At 41.0% G+C, this 20,789-nt stretch overlaps 1 pseudogene; it reads right to left on the reverse strand.

The window, feature by feature from the left end:
* Nucleotides 1-15,353: 15,353 nt before the first annotated feature.
* Nucleotides 15,354-20,789, reverse strand: part of LOC115686577 (S-linalool synthase-like) — a 67,741-nt pseudogene continuing 62,305 nt past the window's right edge.

Here is a 20,789-nt window from a genome sequence, read left to right on the forward strand (position 1 = left end):
TTGTGGAAATGGATGTCACCAAGAGAAAGTCGGACTTCCAAGTATCCGAGGACGGGATCTTGAAGTTCCGTGGATGTTTGTGCGTGCCCGACGATTTGGAACTTAAGGAAGAGATTTTATCGGAGGCTCATAGGAGCAATTATAGCATTCATCCGGGCAGTACAAAGATGTACCAGAACTTGCGGCAGCATTATTGGTGGAATGGAATGAAGGTGGATGTGGCCAAGCATGTGGCCAAGTGTTTGACGTGCAAGCAAGTAAAGGCTCAGCATTGTAAGCCTGGAGGACTTCTGAGACCGTTGGAAATCCCAGAATGGAAATGGGAGCATATTACGATCGATTTTGTAACGGGATTGCCAAGAAGCCAGAGAGGACACGATTCGATTTGGGTGATTGTGGATAGACTGATTAAGTCAGCGCACTTTCTGGCGGTGCGAAAGGATTTTGAGTTAGAAAGATATGCGGATTTGTACGTTCGACAAATTGTCCGACTGCGTGGAGTACCGGTGACGATCACTTCGGATCGTGATCCTAGATTTACGGTCAATTTTTGGAAAAGTCTACAAGTGGCCTTAGGGACGAAGCTTCAGTTCAGTACGGCATATCATCCGCAGACGGATGGCCAGTCGGAAAGGACGATCCAGACCTTGGAGGACATGTTGCGTGCATGTGTATTGGATTTCCAAGGTAAATGGGAAGAACAGTTGCACCTGGTCGAGTTTGCCTACAACAACAGCTATCAGCAGAGCATTCAGATGGCACCGTTTGAGGCATTGTATGGCAGGGCGTGCAGAACGCCAGTGTGTTGAGATGAGGTTGGAGAATGGAGTATAACGGGTCCAGAGTTGGTACAACAGACAATTGAGTCAATCGAAATCATTCGGGATAGATTAAGGACAGCTCAAAGCCGTCAGAAAAGTTATGCCGATCAGAGACGGAGACCCTTGGAGTTTCAGGTTGGTGATCATATTTGTCTCAAGGTGTCGCCAATGAAAGGATTGTCCCGATTTGGCAAGAAAGGAAAATTAAGCCCGAGGTATGTAGGTCCATTCGAGGTTTTGGAAAAGATTGGAGATCTGGCCTATAGACTCGCTTTGCCGCCTAATTTGTCCCAAGTGCATAATGTATTCCACGTGTCGATGTTGAGAAAGTACGAACCGGATCCGACCCACGTGCTGAGATACGAAGAAATAGACGTGGACGACAGAGTGTCGTACGTGGAAATGCCAGTAAGAGTCGAGGACAGAAAAGATCGTGTGCTGCGAAACAAGACGATCCCGATGGTCAAAATAGTTTGGAAACATCATGGAACGGAAGGTGCCACATGGGAAAGTGAAGAAGCAATGCGACGTCAGCACCCCCATTTGTTTGAGTAGTTGGGTTTGGGTTGTAAATTTCGAGGACGAAATTTTTGTAAGGGGGGAAGAGTTGTAACATCCTGAATTCGACTCACTTTCGTGATCAATGAAATAGATGTGTATTTCTCATTTCATTTTAGTAAGTCTCGCCCGGAACAGATCCTTCTCGGGATACTGACCATTAGGGAATGGCTAACTAGGAAAACGGTACATGGACCTAAAAACTCGACTGTGAATCGAGTCCGATTCCGAGGAACGACGAGAGAATATTTTGGGCCAATGTGGACCGATCCAAGGAAGGTGACGGATTTGGTTTGGCCAACGACGTACGATCGGAACGCGGGTGATTCCGCACGACCGAGAGTACGTGTGGCAAACAATCCCGAACTTATTTCAAACGGTCGTGGCCCCCGGACCTAATGATAAATTCTCGTGTTATCTTGGAAATCGAGACCGTCACGACTCGAGTAATCCTAAGTCGATACGCGTAACCCCTAAACAGCCGCCCGTTAGTGAGAGACGCTAAAATCGCATTTGAGCGAAATTGATCGTGGAATTGAGTCCGGACTTGAGTGTCGAATTTCATGGACGTACGCGACTATTTTTGCAAGGACAACGTCGTATTAGTGTGGCCAATTATATTTAGGATCGGTATAGTCGAAAAATGAAATTTCGGACCGGAATCGAAAAATTACCAAATTGCCCCTAAGCCCTAAATGTTAATTCCGAATTTTAGAGATTTTTAATTGATTCTATTAAGCCTAATAGTGCAGAAAATATTGGACATTGGTGCCCCCATCACTCTTGCTCAATTCCTTAAATGCCCCTAGATATTTTGTGTAAGATTGAATCATGGCCATTAATCTTGATTGGATGTGATTGGCCTTTGAATATTGGCCATTAGATTAAGTCATGAGAGGAGCGGATAAAATGGTACTTGCTAGGGTAGTTCACCAACTCCCACCAACTCACTTTTGGATAAAACCCCTCTTCTCTCTCTCTCTCTCTCTTCTCTCACTCTCACTCTCACCATCACCAACCGGTCTCTCCTCCTCCCTCACGCCTCACTCTCTCCATTCCCTCTCTTCCTTGGCCGTGAGGAGCAACCTCGCCGGAGCAGCCGCCGCCGCCGCTCGCCGGCGCCGCCCGCCGAAACCGCCGCCTGTCCACCCACACACCACCGCCTCGCCTCACCATCACCACCCGACCGACTCTCTCTCTCTCTCTCTCTTCCTTCTCATTTCGGCACCATCACCATCACCATCACCATCACCATCACCGTCGCCCCTTCGCCGCCCAGTCAGCCGAGTCGCCGCCGCCCAACGTTCACCGCCGAGCGCCGCCGTGAGGACGTCGGAGCGCCGCCGCTGAACCGGCTTGATCCAACTGCTGTTCGGCCCGTTTCTCTCCTTGTTCAGCCCACCTTTTGAAGCCTTAAACCTTGTAAGTGGAAACCCTAACCCTTAATTAGGATTATGTGCACTTTAAACAAGTTTTATGAGTTATTAAGGTATTTTAGGGGTTAATTAGTGTGGGCTGATTAGGGCTGATTTTGTGGCTGTTTTGATGGATTAGTGTGATGATTTTAATATGGTTTGATGGTCTAGAAAGGGCTGGTGATTGGTTGATTATTGTGGACTTGATTTGAGCTATTATGTGGATTAAAATAGGTACAATTTGTGGGCTGAGTAGTGGCTGATTTGTGGTGATTTTAATGGCCTAAGGTGATGATTTGGAGGTGGATTAGTGACCTAGGGTGGACTGATTAAGTGGCTGTCCATTGAGGATTTGATTGGGCCTTATTTGGTTAATAGGTGAATTATTTGTGAAATGCCGAGTACACCTTGATTTGCCTATGTAGTGGCCGAATTGAGTGTGATGGTTAATTGATTGTGTGATGCCATGTTGAGTGTTTGATGTGACCGAGAATTGAGGGGCATGGCGGGCCATGAGTGTGCTCAATTATATTGATTTATCGCATGAATTCGAGTGCCAAGAATGTGTTATGCCTGTTTAGAATTCATTGATTTGTTAGGCATGCTAAGAGGTAATTTAAGCATGTCGTGGCATATATTGAGCATTGGCATAACCTATGCATTATGTGAGTGTGCACGATTGGCATGAGCATGTGATCACCTAAATCGCCCTGAGGCGTCGTTTACGGGGGGTTTAGATAATAATTGGTGAATTGCGCTCGTGTGATCACATAAACCCTGAGGCGTCGTTTACGCGGGGTAAGGAACCCGTCTTAAGGCGTTTACACGGGACGATGCCCGGATTACCGGAAGATGGCTAACCTGAGGCGTCCCACACGCGTGTTGTGTCATGAGCCTGATGCGTTTAACGTGGGCCGGAGATCGATCGAAAAGTGATAGACCTTATACATTTTACGCGGGTCGGACCCGATGCGTTTTACGCGGGTCGGTGAATAAATGGAAAGTTGGCACGTGTGCAAGTGTGCAAGTGTGCATTGAATTGTGCAAGTATAAGCATGGCATTGGCAAGTGTGCGAAGAGTGCATAAACAAGTGCAAACATGTGTGTGGCATGTGATAGTGGCCAATTGACATGTGTATGTGCATTATTGGGCATAGTATTATTATTAATATGTGCCTAACCTGCACGGTCAATTAGATGTTGGATTTGGGCCGAGGGCCTAAGTCATATGATTACTCAATTGTGTGTTTAGTTGATACTTGTCCGGGAGGTGCATGTTAGCCTATTTTCGGATTAGGGGGCCTACTCGTTGAGATTTATTCTCATTGTTGTTTAAACCCCACTTTTCAGACCCCCGACCCTGAAGATGGTGGATGCGCCACTTCGTTTTGGGATCCCGTATCGCATAGAGCGATCGGTGACGGTATACCCCGTAGGGAACGGGAAGTCGTATGTTAGGTACTACACTATAGTATGGGTCGATGAGGGCGGACCACATTTCCGGGCCCATCCCTATCTTGCGTGGTGTTTTCGAGACGAGTTCGGCACCCATGGACCTCTTAGGACCTTCGACGTCCCATTCGATATATTAGGCCAGCCGAATCCGCAGGCCGCCGATGGAGAGGTCGTGAGTCCTGCTGCCTCGTCCGAGGACGATTCCGGCGCCCGGCCAGTCATCATCAAGATGGATACTGAGTCCGAAGGAGAGGAGCCGATGGACTGGGAGTCCGACGTCGAACCAGAGCCGGAGCCCATGGAGCAGGAGCTAGAGCCGGAGAGTGATTCCGAGGAGGAGTCAGTGGACGCCGAGTTTGAGCAGGATTCGATGGATTCCGAATACGAGTCAGCTGACGATTCGTCCGAGTCCTCAGGATCCGACTCGGACTGGATACCCTAGGGTTTGTCCTCGACGATAGTAGGGTAGGGCCGACACTTTTTGGATAGGTGCCCTTCTTAGGTTTAGTACCCTGACCCTCGAGCCATATACCCCTTTTTTATGTTAGTGGCTGTTGACCCATTTTGGTTTATATGTGTAGTTCTTTTGCGATGGATATTGTAAATCCCTGTTGTTAATGCAAGTGTGTATTTATGATGGTTGTTGCTCGATGGCTATCCTTGGTCATGTGTTTTATCGTACGGGTGTAATGTTGCTTCCGCTTGTGCATTGTTCTCTGTTTTGGGTTTTGGGTCGGCGACGCGTCGTGGGACGTTGCACTGAATAGACCTCGGTTGGGTTGTCGCGCGCTCGTAGGGTTCGGGGCGTGACAGTGTCGATTAGAGCATATTTTCTTTATAAAAACAAAGAGGCCCGGCCCGACCTCCCTCCCCTTTTCTTTCCTTCCCGCTAGGCTCGGCCCAGCCCGCTTCTTTCTTCCCCTCTGGCTCAATGCCTCTTCCTCTTCCACTATCCCCTTCCCTCTCTCTGTCGCGAACGCCGCACAGCCGAGTGAAGGAGAGCGCTCCACAGCCAAGCAAAATCGAGCGGAGCAGAGAGCAGAGCAGGCGCAAAGGTGATTGGGGTGATGGCTGACGGCCTTAAGAGGAGAGAGAGAGGGAAGAGTTGAGGAGGAACCGGGAAAAAAAACACGAGAGGGAGAGTGAGCCGAGGGACAGAGCATAAGAGGGAGAATAGGAAGAGAGAGCATGCCCCGACCAGCGTCTTAGCCGCACGCGAGCTCCGTCTGGCCACCCTCGGCCGACACCTTTGAACCCCGAACCGGTAAGCCCTTATTCCATGCTCTGTTTTGGGCTCGTCGGACCAGACTTCGTCACTATCCGGTTTGTACGAGCCCCCGGCCCCCATTCATGTGTCTGTGGCTACTTTAGGTTGCTATTAGAAATTAACATATTTTTACAGTAATTCAATTGATTGGCATGTAGAATCAAAATCAAGATGTTTTTGGGTCAATTTGAATTAATTCAAATTACAAACACGATTATGATAAATCAACACGAATTGTCAGTCCTAGTTCCAATCATGCTATCACCGGACTAATGTTCCACCTTAATCAGACAAGTACGTTAGAAGTAACTTCATATGCATGAATATTCTCATCATGGAATAGTTCAAGTTCAAACTTATGTTTTTTCTCTCTGGTAGGAAGTTTCAAACTTATTTTTGCCACCTCACATTTCTAAAATATTCGTACAATTTAATCGCACTCGTTCATGTCACGTGTCCATAAAATCTTAAATCTCACCAATGAAAAAGGACTTCAAATTACAATTTGCATACAAATTGAAGTTCTGACCCAGTCAGCAAATTTAGCAAATCTTGCAGATTTCCAGAGTTGATCTGGACCTATCACACCCGAGTCATGTCTGCAGAGCAAATATGACAAATGAACTCGTTTTCTGTCCATCTGGCGTGTTCGGAAATAATTGGTACCGAAATACGATATGACAGACTAATTTCTAAGCTTTTTCCTCGTTTATCAATGTGATGGAACGAGACCCATGGATCCAATTGATTTTCTTGGCAATTCCATGAGATCCTTATCATTAGTAGCTTCAATTGATGGATCTAATTCGCTTAAGCATAAATTATTGCAAGAGTGGGACGTCCCGATTTTCTTTTTGCGTCGTTTATCAATGTGATAGAATCAATGACCCTAATAGATATGAATTCATGGAATACTGATTTTTATGATGCTGACATGAAAACGAAAGGGGATAAATACATTAAAAGTCTTAAAATCTATTATGAAAGTACAATTGAATATTAAAAATTTTAAAAAGTGTAATTAAGTATTAAAAATTATCATCAAAGTGCAATTGAGTTCTCAAATTTTTCAAAAAGTGCAATTGAGTCATAAGTTTTGTCAAGTTGGTGTGTTGAAGTCCTAAAACTGATTTGTATTTTCCGTTTGTTAAGTTTGACAGACTTAGTAGAAGGGCTTGATTACACAAACTTTACAAGTTTTATGATTTTATTGCATTTTTGAAAATTTTAGAACTCAATTATACTTTTGTAATAAGTTTTATGACTTTCAGTACATATATCCCAAAATGAAATTAGTTTTGTGACTTCTTTTTATCTTCCTCTCAAGCGCACTAGGCAGGCAACTACCAGGCGCTGAAAGCTCTCTTCTTGTGCACTTTCACACAACTGAATTCCATTTTAGGATTTATTTTATCACAAAAAATGATTTATTTTAGGTAGATAAATATCAAATTGATCAAAGTAATCCACTAATCTAACGATGTGAGTGGAATGATTCAAAGCCAGAGCAAACGGTCCAAAGATGGTATTATTTATGCTCGCTACCGTAGAACATCAAACATATTAAGTGTATTCAATCGATGCATACACGTTCGCCCGTTGTATATCTGAACAAAAATTGCACGTGAAAACGTCTAATTCCCGTCATAAAACACACTACAAATAATGTGGTCATAAGTTGTGTAAGGTGACTTAAAAAATCTAATCTTAATTATTAGTGCTAGATATAATTAGAATATTTTCATTGACTCTTTATATCGCAAGAATATGCGTATATCTCCTTTGGTTGTGTATATTCCTAATTGACAAAAACTTATGTCTAAAATCTTGTTAAGTCATCTGATAAAACTTATAAATGGGTTCATATACTCTTTATTAAAAGACATGTAGTGACATATATACAACAACATATAGAAGTTACACAATTCTTTCTTCCGCATTATTTTTATCTTAGTATCGAAGCTAAGCAATCCTAGGGTGCATCGGGTGCACATCGCACCCAAATCACACCTTGCATCTCATGTAATTCTTGTTTTTTTTTTCAAGCACTACTGATGGTTTACACTAACATATACATTCGGAGCGTACCTCACATCTCGTGTCATTCATTTTCAATTATTACTAATATCAATTTTCGACGTCATTCGTTTCAGTTAGTGGAAATGTCAGTAGTCTACCACGTCAACTTGCTGTGTGTGTAACCTGCTACACAACCACGTCAGTATGTTTTGCTGTCGCGTAGCTTGCCACGCAATCACGTTAGGTTGTTCAGCTGTCTTCTGCATTACAGCTATGTCAACCTCTTATGTTGTATTTGCATCGTTGAAACGTCAACCTCTTCCACTATCCCTGCATCGCAGCGACGTAAGCCTCTTCTGCCGTCCCTGCACCACAGCCACGTTAGCCTCCTACGTTGTTGAATAGCATGCACACAACCACATAAGTAGTAGAAACACCAACCTGTTGTCACGTAACCTGTTGGACCGGTTCTTTTATTATCACTTAATTTGATTGCATATGTATTTAAACACCAGTTGACGTCTTCTACGTCATGTAAGAGATAATTCGGATATTTTTATTGAATCTCTATATTTCTTCAAATTATGCATATATCTCCATTGATTGTGTATATTCCTGATTGACTATAATTGATGTCGTAATATTTTGTTAATTTAGAAAGTTATCTAATAAAACTTTACGTACTCTTCATTAAAAGACAAACAAAAATATATATAATTACACAGAAATTACCCCATTTTTCCTTCCACATTATTCTCATGTATAAGTTTGTACAGAAAAGATAGATTTTATGCAATCGATATGTATCGCTCATCAATCTTTTATCCAAGACTACATGCAAAAGAATCCCTCTCTTAGATGCACCGCGAAAATGTGTATCTTCAGGCGGCGTGATGTGACGATAAGTTTATAATCAAAATTGGTAACATCCACAATTTGAATCTTAGAAAATAAGCGTACTCCGGGGTGGGACAGCTATTCAAAATGTCCTCCTAATATGAATTTTTCATGAAAAATTAAATTTGCTCTCATATATATTTAATATATCACCTCAAACAACTAGTCACACAATGATGTTGACCCAATATTTTTTATGAATTATTACTACTAATTAACTAGATTGAGTTAAAAAAAAAGGGGATTTGATTTACAAATTCTCTGAGGCAATTTTTCTATGCTATCAAGTTTCAAAACGAATATATACGATCAAATTTTTGGGAAAACACTATACTTCGTTTAACTCATTTAACGTAGATAAATATTCCAGACCACATAAATAGTCAACCAATCACTTTGTAATGGAAATTGTGAATGACACGTTACTAAGGAAATTTTAGTCCTAATACAATTCCTTCTAGGCTCATGAACCTGTCAATTCTTGTAAGAGATGGTCATCAAATTACTAAAGCGCAGAAATGTGCTATGCAAACACGCGAAGTTGAATGGTTATATGTATATATGAAGAAATGAATCAATGTGGCAGTAGATACGACGGAAAGTTATACGATGTGTGAGATTGTAATGAATAGTTTTAATCTTGATATCGTTCAATGAAGTGATGGCTTTGAAGGTCTAAGGAACGAGATAAATATAAATTTCCAGCAAAACCTTTTAATGAAAAATGCATAAATAAATTTATGGGAATAAAATGAGCGCGTCGGTCTTCAATTTCGTCATTGCCCCCATTGATGAAAATAGTGTCTTGGGTTAAAGTTGTAATAGCTAACTTATGTGTATCTATTCATTCGTAATCTGTAATTTATTATTTAAAATTGACTTCCACCAGAAGGAGGCAATCCTTTGCTCTATCGCCCTACACACCAAGAAATCCATCTTGCAACCCTTGAACAATCTTTTCAAATCTTCCCAAAGTTTGGATCGTCTTCACAAAGTTTCTTAATCATGTGAAAGCCTAATACTTTCACTTACATAGTTAATAGCAAGGAATGCCTACAGCTTAATGCATCCGCCACTTGATTAAGAGCTCCAGCTCTATGTTTGATAAGAAAAGTGAAAGCTTGAAGAAACTCTACCCAATTGGCTCGCTGATTGTTAAGCTTATGTTGAGTATTCATGAACTTTCAAGGCTTCATGATCCGAATAGAGAACAAACTCCTTGAACAATAGACAATGTTGCCAATGATCCAAAGCTCTAATAGTAGCATAAAATTCCTTATCATAAGTAGAGTAATTCTTGCGGGAATTATTCAACTTCTCACTAAACAATGCAATAGGCTTTCCTTCTTGGCTAAGAATTGCACCAATTCCCACATTAGAATCATCACAATCAAGTTCAAAGACTTTATTAAAATCTGGAAGTGCAAGAATAAGAGCCTTAGTTACCTTCTCTTTAAGAAATTTGAAACTTTGTTGTGCTTCTTTAGTCCACTTGAAATGTTGTTGACACCCAAATTGTGGCTATTCATTTAGGGTTTAGTTACATAGAAAATTAGGAATTAAACTTTAACCATTAAACAAAATAATTTTTATTAAATTGCATAGTATGTAGACACTAGGTGCATTTGCATGAGTAGAATTTAATAGAACATATTTTCTCTCTCTTTTTTTTTTCTTTCTAAAATAATTAATTTTAAAAAAAAAAGAGAGAAGGGGGTGAATCAGGGTCGGGTCGGCCTAGACCCCCCTTTCTCCCTTTCTTCATGCCTAGGCCCAGCCCGGCCCGTCTCTTTCCTCCTTTTTCCCCCAAGCCCAGCCTCTCTTCCTCTCTCCTTTCTGCACGCAGTCTGACCGAGACAGAGAGCAAAGACAAAGCAGTGAGCGCAGGTTGATCAGTGGCAGCTTCGAGCGGAAAAAAGAAAGAAAAAGAGCTGGCTTCGTTGACTGGCCCAGGATCGTTTTGGAGGGACGCCAAAGAGAGAGGACCGGCAGGAGTCTAAAAGGAGGAGGCTCGGCGAGAGATACTGGGGGAGAGTAAGAGAGACTGAGAGGGAGAGCAAGAGAGAAAGGGCGAGAAAATCCATCCCGCTCGCTGAAATAGCTGTGGTTTTCGTCAGAGATCAACCTACTGGCCACCATTTGTCGCCAAAAAGCCACACAAACCATGTAAGCTCAAAAAATGCTCTGTTTTTCCCCTGCCTCTCAGGAAACAAAGACACCGGATCTGTTCGGTGATCTTCGGGTTCTTTCAATGGAAGCTTATAGTCGTTTCATACTAATTGAGGTCAACCTGAACATCGTATGTGGACAAATATCCATGAACCTTGTCAAAATCAGACCTGTAGCTTCATTTCTCAGTCGCCTCCCACGTGTTCGATAAAATGCCTCACTGAAACCGTATGAGCTTAGAATGCCAAATCTGGTCGTGTCGATTTTTAGAGTTTCTTTGTAAACTGGAACATATTTGTGGTGTAGTATGGTTTTTTATAGCTCTACACATCACGTTTGAGCCAAAAATCACGTTCAAGACCAGTCTTAAGTCCCTGTTCGATCGCGCCTACCACCTGTTCGACAAAATGCCTAAATGAAGTTCCGAATCTGTTTTTGTGAAACCGACACCCCAAAGCTTTGTTATATGCTTGAGTGGTTCTAATATAGTCACTGATTTTGTGCTTTCCTTCGATTTTGAGGCATATCGTTCAATGTCCGAGTCGGTCAAGATGAAACCTTTGTCAGAGGCGCCACTCCCCTCGCCGGAGGAGCTTGCGGTTTGAGGTCGCCTCAGTCAGTCCTATATTTCCTTAGCCTTTAGTGTGCATATACGTGTTTGATTTGCTGGAATGGCGTTTGTTTTTCTATGAGTGTTCTTGGTGACATTGACGTCGCCGGAATGGTCTGACGTTAGCCAGAGTGGTGGCCGAAAAGATGACCGACGGAGATGGCTTGGTGGTGGACGGCGATGTTGGCAATTGACGTCGATGGCTAGAGGTCATGGTCGACGGTGCTAGGGAAGTTCACCGGTGGAGAGGTTTCGGCGCGGTCTCGGCATTGAAGAAGACAGGCGTGAGGAGGTCTCGGTGAAGAAGAAGGTATACAGTAGAGGGGGGGTAAAGAAAAGGAATAAAAAATTAGAGAGAAAAAGAAATATAAAAAAAGGGGAAAAAATATAAAATTGGGATATAATCCGGGCGGGTCGGAGCGCTGAATCGGACCCGGTCCCCCGACCCGGTCCGGAGTTCTTCTTTTTTTAAAATTAATTTATTAATATTAAAAATTTAAACAAAATCAGAAAAATTCCAAAAAAATTCAGGAAATTAGGAAGTGTTTAGAAATTAGTTCTTGGCTTAATTTCATTAGATCTTAGTGTTAATTTCATTCTAGATTTAGTTTAAAAACTTATAAAAATTGAGAAAACGCTTTAAAAATTTCCCAAAAAATCAGATAAGCCTTTAGGATTAACCTTAGAACTTTTGATTGCATTTTCTTTTTAGAGAGAATGTTAGGTTGCTGATTGTTTATTTTCATGTCGATTATTTGGTTGCGCACCTTTAATACATTAGTTTTTATTTTTCATTTTTAGCATGGTTAGGATGAGCTTTAAGCTTCTTGATAGGCTGCCCTAGGGCGTTAGTTAGCGAGCGATCAAGTTTAGGTACCGAAATGGCACTAGTTAGATCACTAGTGTAATCAAGTCCCCGATCCTTTAAATCTCTAGTTACGTACATATCGAGATGACACTCCCGTGTTTCGATGAGGTTTCTAGCCAATCCTTGATTATGGCTAGTGGCGACTCCAATTGAATGCATAATTTATACAATTCTCGTTGCATGATATATGAGACTTGGAAGCACCTCGATCCTTGGATTAATGAACTATTTGGTTTGTCCTTCAAACGAATCAATCAATGTTCACATCCATCGACAAATATCTCTTGACCTATTCAATCATTTTTTTTCCACCCGATCGGGATGGGCAGGTCGCGACAAATGTCCACCCTCCAATCACCCAGTGATAGGCGAAATAATGGTGTTGAAATGTTTGATAAGCGACGATAAAATGATGCCAAACCATGGAAACTCTGAATATCATGTATACATGTTGGAATAGGCCAGTGTATATTGCCTCCACCTTGCTTGGATCCATCTCAATACCTTCTTCGGAAACAACAAAGCCTAGGAAGACAAGGTTATTGGTAAAGAAGTGACGCTTCTTTAAGTTGGCATATAACTTTTGCTTTTATAGAAACCTGAAAGCTTGGTGAAGATGCTCCAAGCGTTGCTCTTGAGTAGAACTACAAACAAGAATGTCATTAAAATGAACAACAACTAAGCTGCCAATAAATGATTTGAAGATATGATTTTTAAGGCTCATAAATGTATTAGGAACATTAGAGAGGCCGAAAGGCATGGCCATCCATTCATAGAAGCCACCTTTTGTTGTGAAGGCGATTTTCCACTGATCTCCAACTGTCATTCGAATTTGATGATACCCACTTCGAAAATCAATCTTAGAAAAGATAGTAGGGCTATGTAATTGGTCAAGAAGATCATCGAGTCGATGAATGGGAAAATGGTACTTGATGGTGATCTTCTTCTCCGCTCTACTATCAATGCACATGCGCCAACCATTCTTTGGCACAAGAAGAGGAAGGACAGCACATGGACTCATGCTTTCTCTCACCATTCCTTTAGCCATGAGTTCATCCACTTGCCGTTGTAGCTCTTCATGCTCTTTAAGACTTATTCTATATGCTGCTTTGTTTGGAATGATGACTCCCAAAAAAAGAAATCAATGCAATTTTGAATGTCTCTTGTGGGCGGAAGACCGGGTGGAATTTCTTCCGAAACAACATCCTTAAGTTCTTGGAGAAAGAGGTTCTTTATTTTATTCTAAAACCACAAGTACATATGCCTCCATGGATTCTTCCGAGGCCTTATCAACTTCAGATTTGAAGAGTAAATTAATTCCCTTCGCATTAGTTGGTTTAGGAGAACTCTCTATTTTGGAAGGACCCAATGTGATTTTGACTCCGTCTTTCTTGAAAGTGTAAGTATTTTTTAACCCATCATGCTTATTTTTTTTTATCAAATTGCCAAGGTCTCGACAAGCATCCATGGGAACAACATTACACCATACTTCATCATTATATCTTTTCCAATGGAGAATTGAACAAGACATCTTTTATCAATCCTTACCTCATTCACTTTGTGAAGCCAAGAAAGCTTGTAAGGTCGTGGGCGTTTCTCCGTCTTGAGATGCAATTTATCCATCATTGTTGTAGCCACTACGTTCTCACAGCTTTCATTAATGATAGCATCACACACCTTTCCATGAGAAGTGCATCTAGTATGAAACAAGTTGTTGCGAAGACACATACCATTTTCACTAGGTGTGGCATTCAAGACCCAATGAAGGATTACAGACTCTTCTTGATCTCAATAGATAATTTCATCTCTTTCCTCCGGTCCTTATTGGAACTAAGTGAGTTTTCACGTTGCTTTTCTTCAAGCTCCTTTTCTACTAGAGAGACAATATTACGATTTGGACAAGCGGATGCTATATGTCCAAACCCTTGGCACTTGAAGCACTTGATAGAGTTAAGGTGCTTAGAACTTGATGCTCCATTATTTTTAGCAGACAACTTTGAAGCGACTGCTTTAGTCCTAGTAGAGGCACTCTCACCTTTGGAATAGCCTTCTTTGTCTCAATACCGAGAGCAACTACCACGAGCTTCTTTAAGTTGTCATTCCACCTTTAGAGAAAGTTGACAAACATCGTTATAAGTCCAATAAGGTTGAAGTTGGACAACATTACCGATTTCTGATCGAAGTCCACCAAGGTAGCGGGCAACGGTTCACTCCTCTGGCTTAGAAATATCCCAAAACATCATGCGGTGATCAAACTCCACTGTATATTCTTCCACAGATAGCTCCTTTTGTTTGAGATTGTGAAACTGGAGGAATGTATCTTAACGGTAGTTCGTCGGTAAGAACTTCTTCTTCAATTCTTTCTTCATCTTCTCCCAAGTTACGATACAACTTCTTCCTTCACGAGCTATTTGCTTCTTCAAATGCTCCCACAAATAGATGCATGTTTTTTGAGCTTGATGGCGACTAGCTTCACCTTTCAATCATTTAGTATTTCTTTGTAGTCAAAGACTCTTTCTACAGCATGTAGCCAATCCATAAATTCTTCCAGTTGCATCTTCCCTTCGAATTTATGAATTTCAACCTTCACATAGGAATCTTGTTCAATTTCATGAAACCTTTGATATTGACATTGAGATCCTTCCTCACTTGAAGCACAACTTCGAGTACCAGCAAAGGGGTTAACATCCTCTTCATCAGAGAGATCATCTTCTAAATCATGACGCAAATCATCACATTCTAGAAGTTCGAAGCGTTGCAAATGACCCTGCAGTTGTTGCACTTGTCTCCTTAAATCATCCACCTCTACATTTTGTAGGTATTTCTCCAGCTGTAGAAGACTCAACGTTTGGTACACGTCAAGGATGAGCAGCCATTGAACCTTGCTCTAATACCAATTTGACGTTGAGAGAGTGTTGAGAAGTAGGAGGTCACACAAGTAAGAACTTATATGGATATGTCGCTTGCCACCCGTAAGAATCCACCTAAGGGATAAGAGCAGTACTCACCACTTGTAGGTAATCAACATAAGGGATAAGAACAAACAAGAAAAACTTATTGTTCTCAAGTCAAAGGCTTAAATAAGTTATGAGTCAATCGAGTCTTCCTTTTTTTATTCATCATAGCATGCTTATATAGATGAGTAAGGAACAATCCTCCAAGTATGAGTAATTCCTAGACTCATTGGAAAGACATAACATAATAAAATCCTTGGAACTAGAACTTTGACTCTTGGAATATTCATCACAATTAAGACTCATAAAGACCTAGGAACTAAGAAATGCAATAATGACATTTATGAGACATTGAAAATATGAGAAATATAGTTGGTTGTAGGTTTACAAATTTTGACTATTTCCAAAGATGCCGAATTAATGGCCTTCAAGGGATGCTCCGGCATCAATTAGAAAGTGGACTTGTAACGCTTTCCACACGGACAACAACGAGATTGAAGCATGAAATACCATAGTTGGTTCATGACTATAAGTACATGAAGATATACCACTGCCATAACTAAGCGAAATATAACTTAAAACTAGATGACTTGTACATCTTCTCCCATCTATTCACTGGACCAGTTTGGGAAGACATTTGATACCCAATAAAGCTTTTCCTAGGAAAACACTTGAGGCCGAATTTGCCGGACAGGCTCTTGGTCACTAACACCCGAGGCTTCGATCCCGGTTGCTCCGGCAAAGGCCTCAGGGGCTTCAATTTGGGGACTTGCGGCGGGACTACGAGCGCTTTCTGGATGTCGTGGAGCATGTCCGTGTCTGAGTCGTAGCGGTTGGAGGAGTTGAAGAACATGTGGAACACTTTCAAGCACCCAAGATGGAGCCGCCTGCTCGGTTCGGGCAAGTCGCAGAGCCCGTTGAGGACGTGTTGGAGGAACTCTTTCTTCAGTTGGTCTATCAGCAATTGTACGAATTTGATGGAGTCCTCAATGTTGGCCTCGGGGTTTTCCTTAGGTAGAGCAGCACAAAGTTCAATTTCCCTTGCTTTTCTTCTTTCTGTAATGAGAGAGAGAGAGAGAGAGAGAGAGAGAGAGAGAGAGAGAGAAGCAGGTGGGGCAAGTGAGGACAGAATCATAACAACAGGGAAAAGAAATAAGAGTGTGCCACCAATGAACAAGCGCCACCAAGGGAAGACCGGCCAACTATAGCTGCTTGGCCATTGGTCAAACTTAGCTCTATCATATTGAACAGGTCAAATAGCCTCAAGACATTAAAACCTTTACCGAGTAGCTTTGGATGTCATTCAACAACCGAGTGATGACCATGAGCAATTTGGTGATGGGCTGGTAGGGGTTGGACCACAGGTGATGCAACGGCGTCGTGGGGCTCACGAGGCACGACGAGGGAAGGACTAAGATGTGCGCTGCGTTAGACATAATGCCCACGTCAAGGTACTCGGGTGTCACAGGCGCACCTCCACTTCGACTCCACTTCGCTTCCATGAGCCACGAATGAAATGTCTCGCCCCACTTTCGAACCAAACACACCATTTTAGTCCATTTAAAAGAGAAATATTGCTCGATGTAGCAAAGTAAAGAAAGAGAAGTGTAATGTGGGAACATGAGACGTACTATATGTTGAAGGTTTTTCTTGACGTCCTTCCCCGATTGTTTGAAGCATTTCACTCTGAAGTCGGCGACGATATCATCGAGGGCTTCAAATAAGGTCTTTGCGTGCCCCCTTAGTACTTCACCGTCCCACCTAGTATAATGTTCGTACCGCATAGAAAGAGGCGATTCTAAGGGTAACTAATCGAATGGACTGTGATGCCATGGGAGATGAGTATAGAAACCATACACATACTAATTTTGTATCTAGGCATAGAGTCGCCTTGTGCATTTGGTTTAGTGAATGCACCTCTTGATATAAATTTTAGAAATAGTAAGTTAGAGTTGGACAAATACTAAGCCTTTGGTATAGGTTCACATCCTGTTGGACGCACTTTTTTTCCATCTACTTCTTATCTCAAGAAGGATATTGATAGTTTGAATGATTTAAATAAGAAATGCTTACAATACATTGTTTAGGTGATAATCGTACCTTTGAACTGCATTGGTAAGCTTTTCCAGATCCTCTAATGAACCTTCCATGTCGAAAAAGTCGTCGGCGACAGTTATTATGATTGCGCTCTTGGCAACCAGTACTCGCACATCGGAGTTGCAAGGCAAAGAAACGGAAGAGGTGACAGCAAAATAAGAGTACAATGTCTTCTCTCGACCGAACCCCATCTTGCTAAGTCCGGTTTTTTCGGACCACCTGAACTCATCCATTAATGAAGAGCCATTATAAATAATTATTTTCTAACTAACAACACTTAACTAAACCATATGCATATATACCCTTTTACTACGTCAAGCTCCATCCTGTAAACAGATTATCTCAGTACAAAGTTCTGCACAGCAAGTTGCACTATATCTTGATTATGAGCCAGTGATGACCTAATGAAATCAAAGAAAAGCAAAAAGTCAATTGCATGTTATAGCATAGTAATAAAGCAACATTCCTCTTTAAGACATTAATACCTATGGCAAGAAAATTTTCCCATCCATAATACACAAGCATCTTTTTCCTCCAGCCACATCCTATGTTCCAGGTGGTCGAGGCGAGCCATCCATGGAAGACCTAGTTTGTGCTCAATCTACATGGACATGTCAAGCGTTAACCGATATCGTAACTTATTATACAGAACGAAAAGAAGTACCCAATTTTTACACTAACCATTCTACGATGACTCGACGAGACGATGCTTTCATCTCTCGTTCCTCCGGAAACGATTTTCTCGAGAAACTTCTTCGAGAAAGTTCTTGCTTTCTGAAGTTGATGTTCATCCGGAAGCATAAGATTGCTGGCTCTATAAACTTTAAGGAGCACGCTTGAGAAGTATTCATAATGTTTTTCGATGTGATCTCGAACTTCTTCACGATCTAGAAACCAACAAAAGCTTGCTGCAAAATGCAGAATACAATTGAAATTAATGGAACCACTTCAAAATATCACCCATGAAAGACCCCAAGGTAAAGGAACTGATTGAGGAACTGGTAAAGCTTGCAACTCGTACATGGTGATACACTATGACCATGCATGCGCAAAAGCCAGAATTCCAAGCAATCTTTGTATAGCTCAGCAGCGATTGAATGAATTGATTTCGTGATTGGTTTTTCATGCTTGTAGTTCCTGAAAAAAGATATGTCATATGGACAATTTCGGTGACCTCAAAAGCAATAGTAGGCGACAGCTTTGTCCGTCCCCTACTCTCTCTGTTTTTTTTTAGCAGCGGATTTTCTAGAGAACAACATAGAGACTTGGAAACTTTTACTAACCGATAGATTTGTGCCAAAATTTCATCCTTCTCCCGGTCAAAGAACTCAGTCAACCCTAATCTCACTAGTTGATAAACCATGGAAAGTTTTGGAAGCTCTTCATCCACGAGATATACAGATGGAACTGCCATAATCATCAAGAAAAGCCAAAAGATATTCAAGAGTTAAGAAGGGTATAAAAGAAAAATATAAAAATAATAAATAATTATTTAAACTTTACACCGATGGTATATGCTATATTTTATTCTCTTTTCCAAAAATGATGATATATAATTTTGGTGAAATGAAATTAGTTAAGGAATTAAGAACGACATGGTTTAAGAGCATCTGAAAATTTCTTGAACGTAATGTTCACTTACCGCCATTAGAAGGACAATTCGAAGCAAGAGATTGAAGATAAGCCAAGCATTCTTCGTTCCTGGTGGCTAGGTATGCACTTGATGTTGTAGAGGGTGATTGAAACAAAGAGCCGTCGCTGTCCAGATGCTTCAATATGCTTTCATGGCTGATTTTGTACGTTGGAGGCAATGCCTCAAGATACGACAACAATGGGTAATATTGGTTCTTGTCGACAAGTTCTTCCCTGCAAAAGGCCAAAACCCTAAAAGTTATGATTGTGTCTGAGAAGGAAAAAACATAGGAGTTGTGGCTGGCTTTGGGCCCCTAAACAACTTTTTTGCGCTTTTAGATTTGAGGCTCTCAAAACCCATTTGTCTAATCTTCAAGACTTACTATCATTGAGCCAAAATTCTGGTTGGTCTCTCTCCATGACAATTAATTGTTGTTAAGTTGGTCGACTGATGAAGAAATCTTCTTCTTTATATAGTAAGTTCCTTTAACAAAATAAGAAAAGAAACCTAAAGGGTGATTAACAAGTCAAAGCAAAAAATTGAAATTCAGAACTAGCACAAAACTAGTACAAACACACGGACGAGTTGGTCGATATCGGGCCTTTGGATCACATCTACCAGCAATTGGGTCACGCTTCTTCCATGCTACCCAGTTTTCAAGTGGAAGAGGTGAGACTCATTAATAAGGACGAGCGCAATTTGGTCGAGCGACTGAGATTGAACTAGATTGAAATGGTTGGGGTTATATGAGTACTGAAATTTAAAAGTATCGTGCCCAAAATGCAAAAATAGGTTGACTTGAAAAAGAAAAACATACGATAATTTCCGACCAATAAAGAAGGAAAGTATTAAAATTACCTTTCGAGAATTTGTTGTCGATTGCTCAATAAATCTACAATGGCACCACTACAAAAACATGTTTTTGCGCCAGATTTTGACGAAAAATCGCAAAAATCCGTCGCAAATCATTTTTATGACAATTTAGCGACGGAATTTTTCTGTCGCTACTAGGTCGTCGCAAATTTTTGCGACGGAAAATATTAAATTTCGTCGCAAATTTGCAACGGAAAAATAATTAATCGCAAATTAGCCACGAACATTATTATTCGTCGTAAAGTTCGTCGCAAATATTTCGTCACAAAATTGTCGCAAAATCCGTGGCAAAATCATTAGCCACGAACATTATTATCATAAAGTTAAGCCGCAAATATTTCGTCACAAAATTAATCGCAAAATCCGTGGCAAAATCCGTCGCAAAATTCGTGGCAAAATCCGTCGCAAAATCCGTCGCAAAATTCGTGGCAAATTTTGCATAAAATCCATCGCAAAATTCGTCGCAAAATGCCATAAAAATCGCCGCAAAATTAGTCGCAAAATTCGTGTCAAGGTCGCAAAATCCGTGCTAAAATTAGCCACGAACTTTATTCGTCGCAAAATCCATCGCAAAATTAGCCACGAACTTTATTCGTCGCAAAATGTATTGGACGGAAATTATGCACGAACTTTTAATTTTGTAACGAACTTTTATAATTTGTGATCGTACGATAAAATCATTTATTTTATTTTTCGATTTTAAACTTAATTAAAAGCAAAATTAATTTCTGAAATTTATATTTAACATTGATTAAGCACTTAATAACATCAAAATATTATAATAATATGAAAATGAAATACATTCATCTACATTTTCCACAAGAATGACATAAATATTTATCTTTATAGTACACATAATGAGAGAATAAATAATCTTGCATAATAACTAATCTTGCACAATAAACAATGACGACAGAAATGAATCAATGACCAATGATTTAATATCTTTTAGCTCCTGCCACTTTGATTCCGCTTCATTTTCATGCAAATCAGTCTCTGATGAGGATATAATAGCCTCATACTCTTACTTCTGCCTCTTGAGATTAGTTGCAAGGTTAGTCTCAAGCTCTGCTTTTCTTGTTTCCATCTGCAAACAAACAAAAGTGATGACCAATATGCACAAAAATAGCACAACTGTACTCTGGCAAGGTTC

The sequence above is a fragment of the Syzygium oleosum genome, unplaced genomic scaffold (assembly GCF_021117445.2).
Source record: "Syzygium oleosum isolate NSW1041296 unplaced genomic scaffold, Sole_v2.1 Sole_v2.18, whole genome shotgun sequence".
NCBI classification, from domain to species: Eukaryota; Viridiplantae; Streptophyta; class Magnoliopsida; order Myrtales; family Myrtaceae; genus Syzygium; species Syzygium oleosum.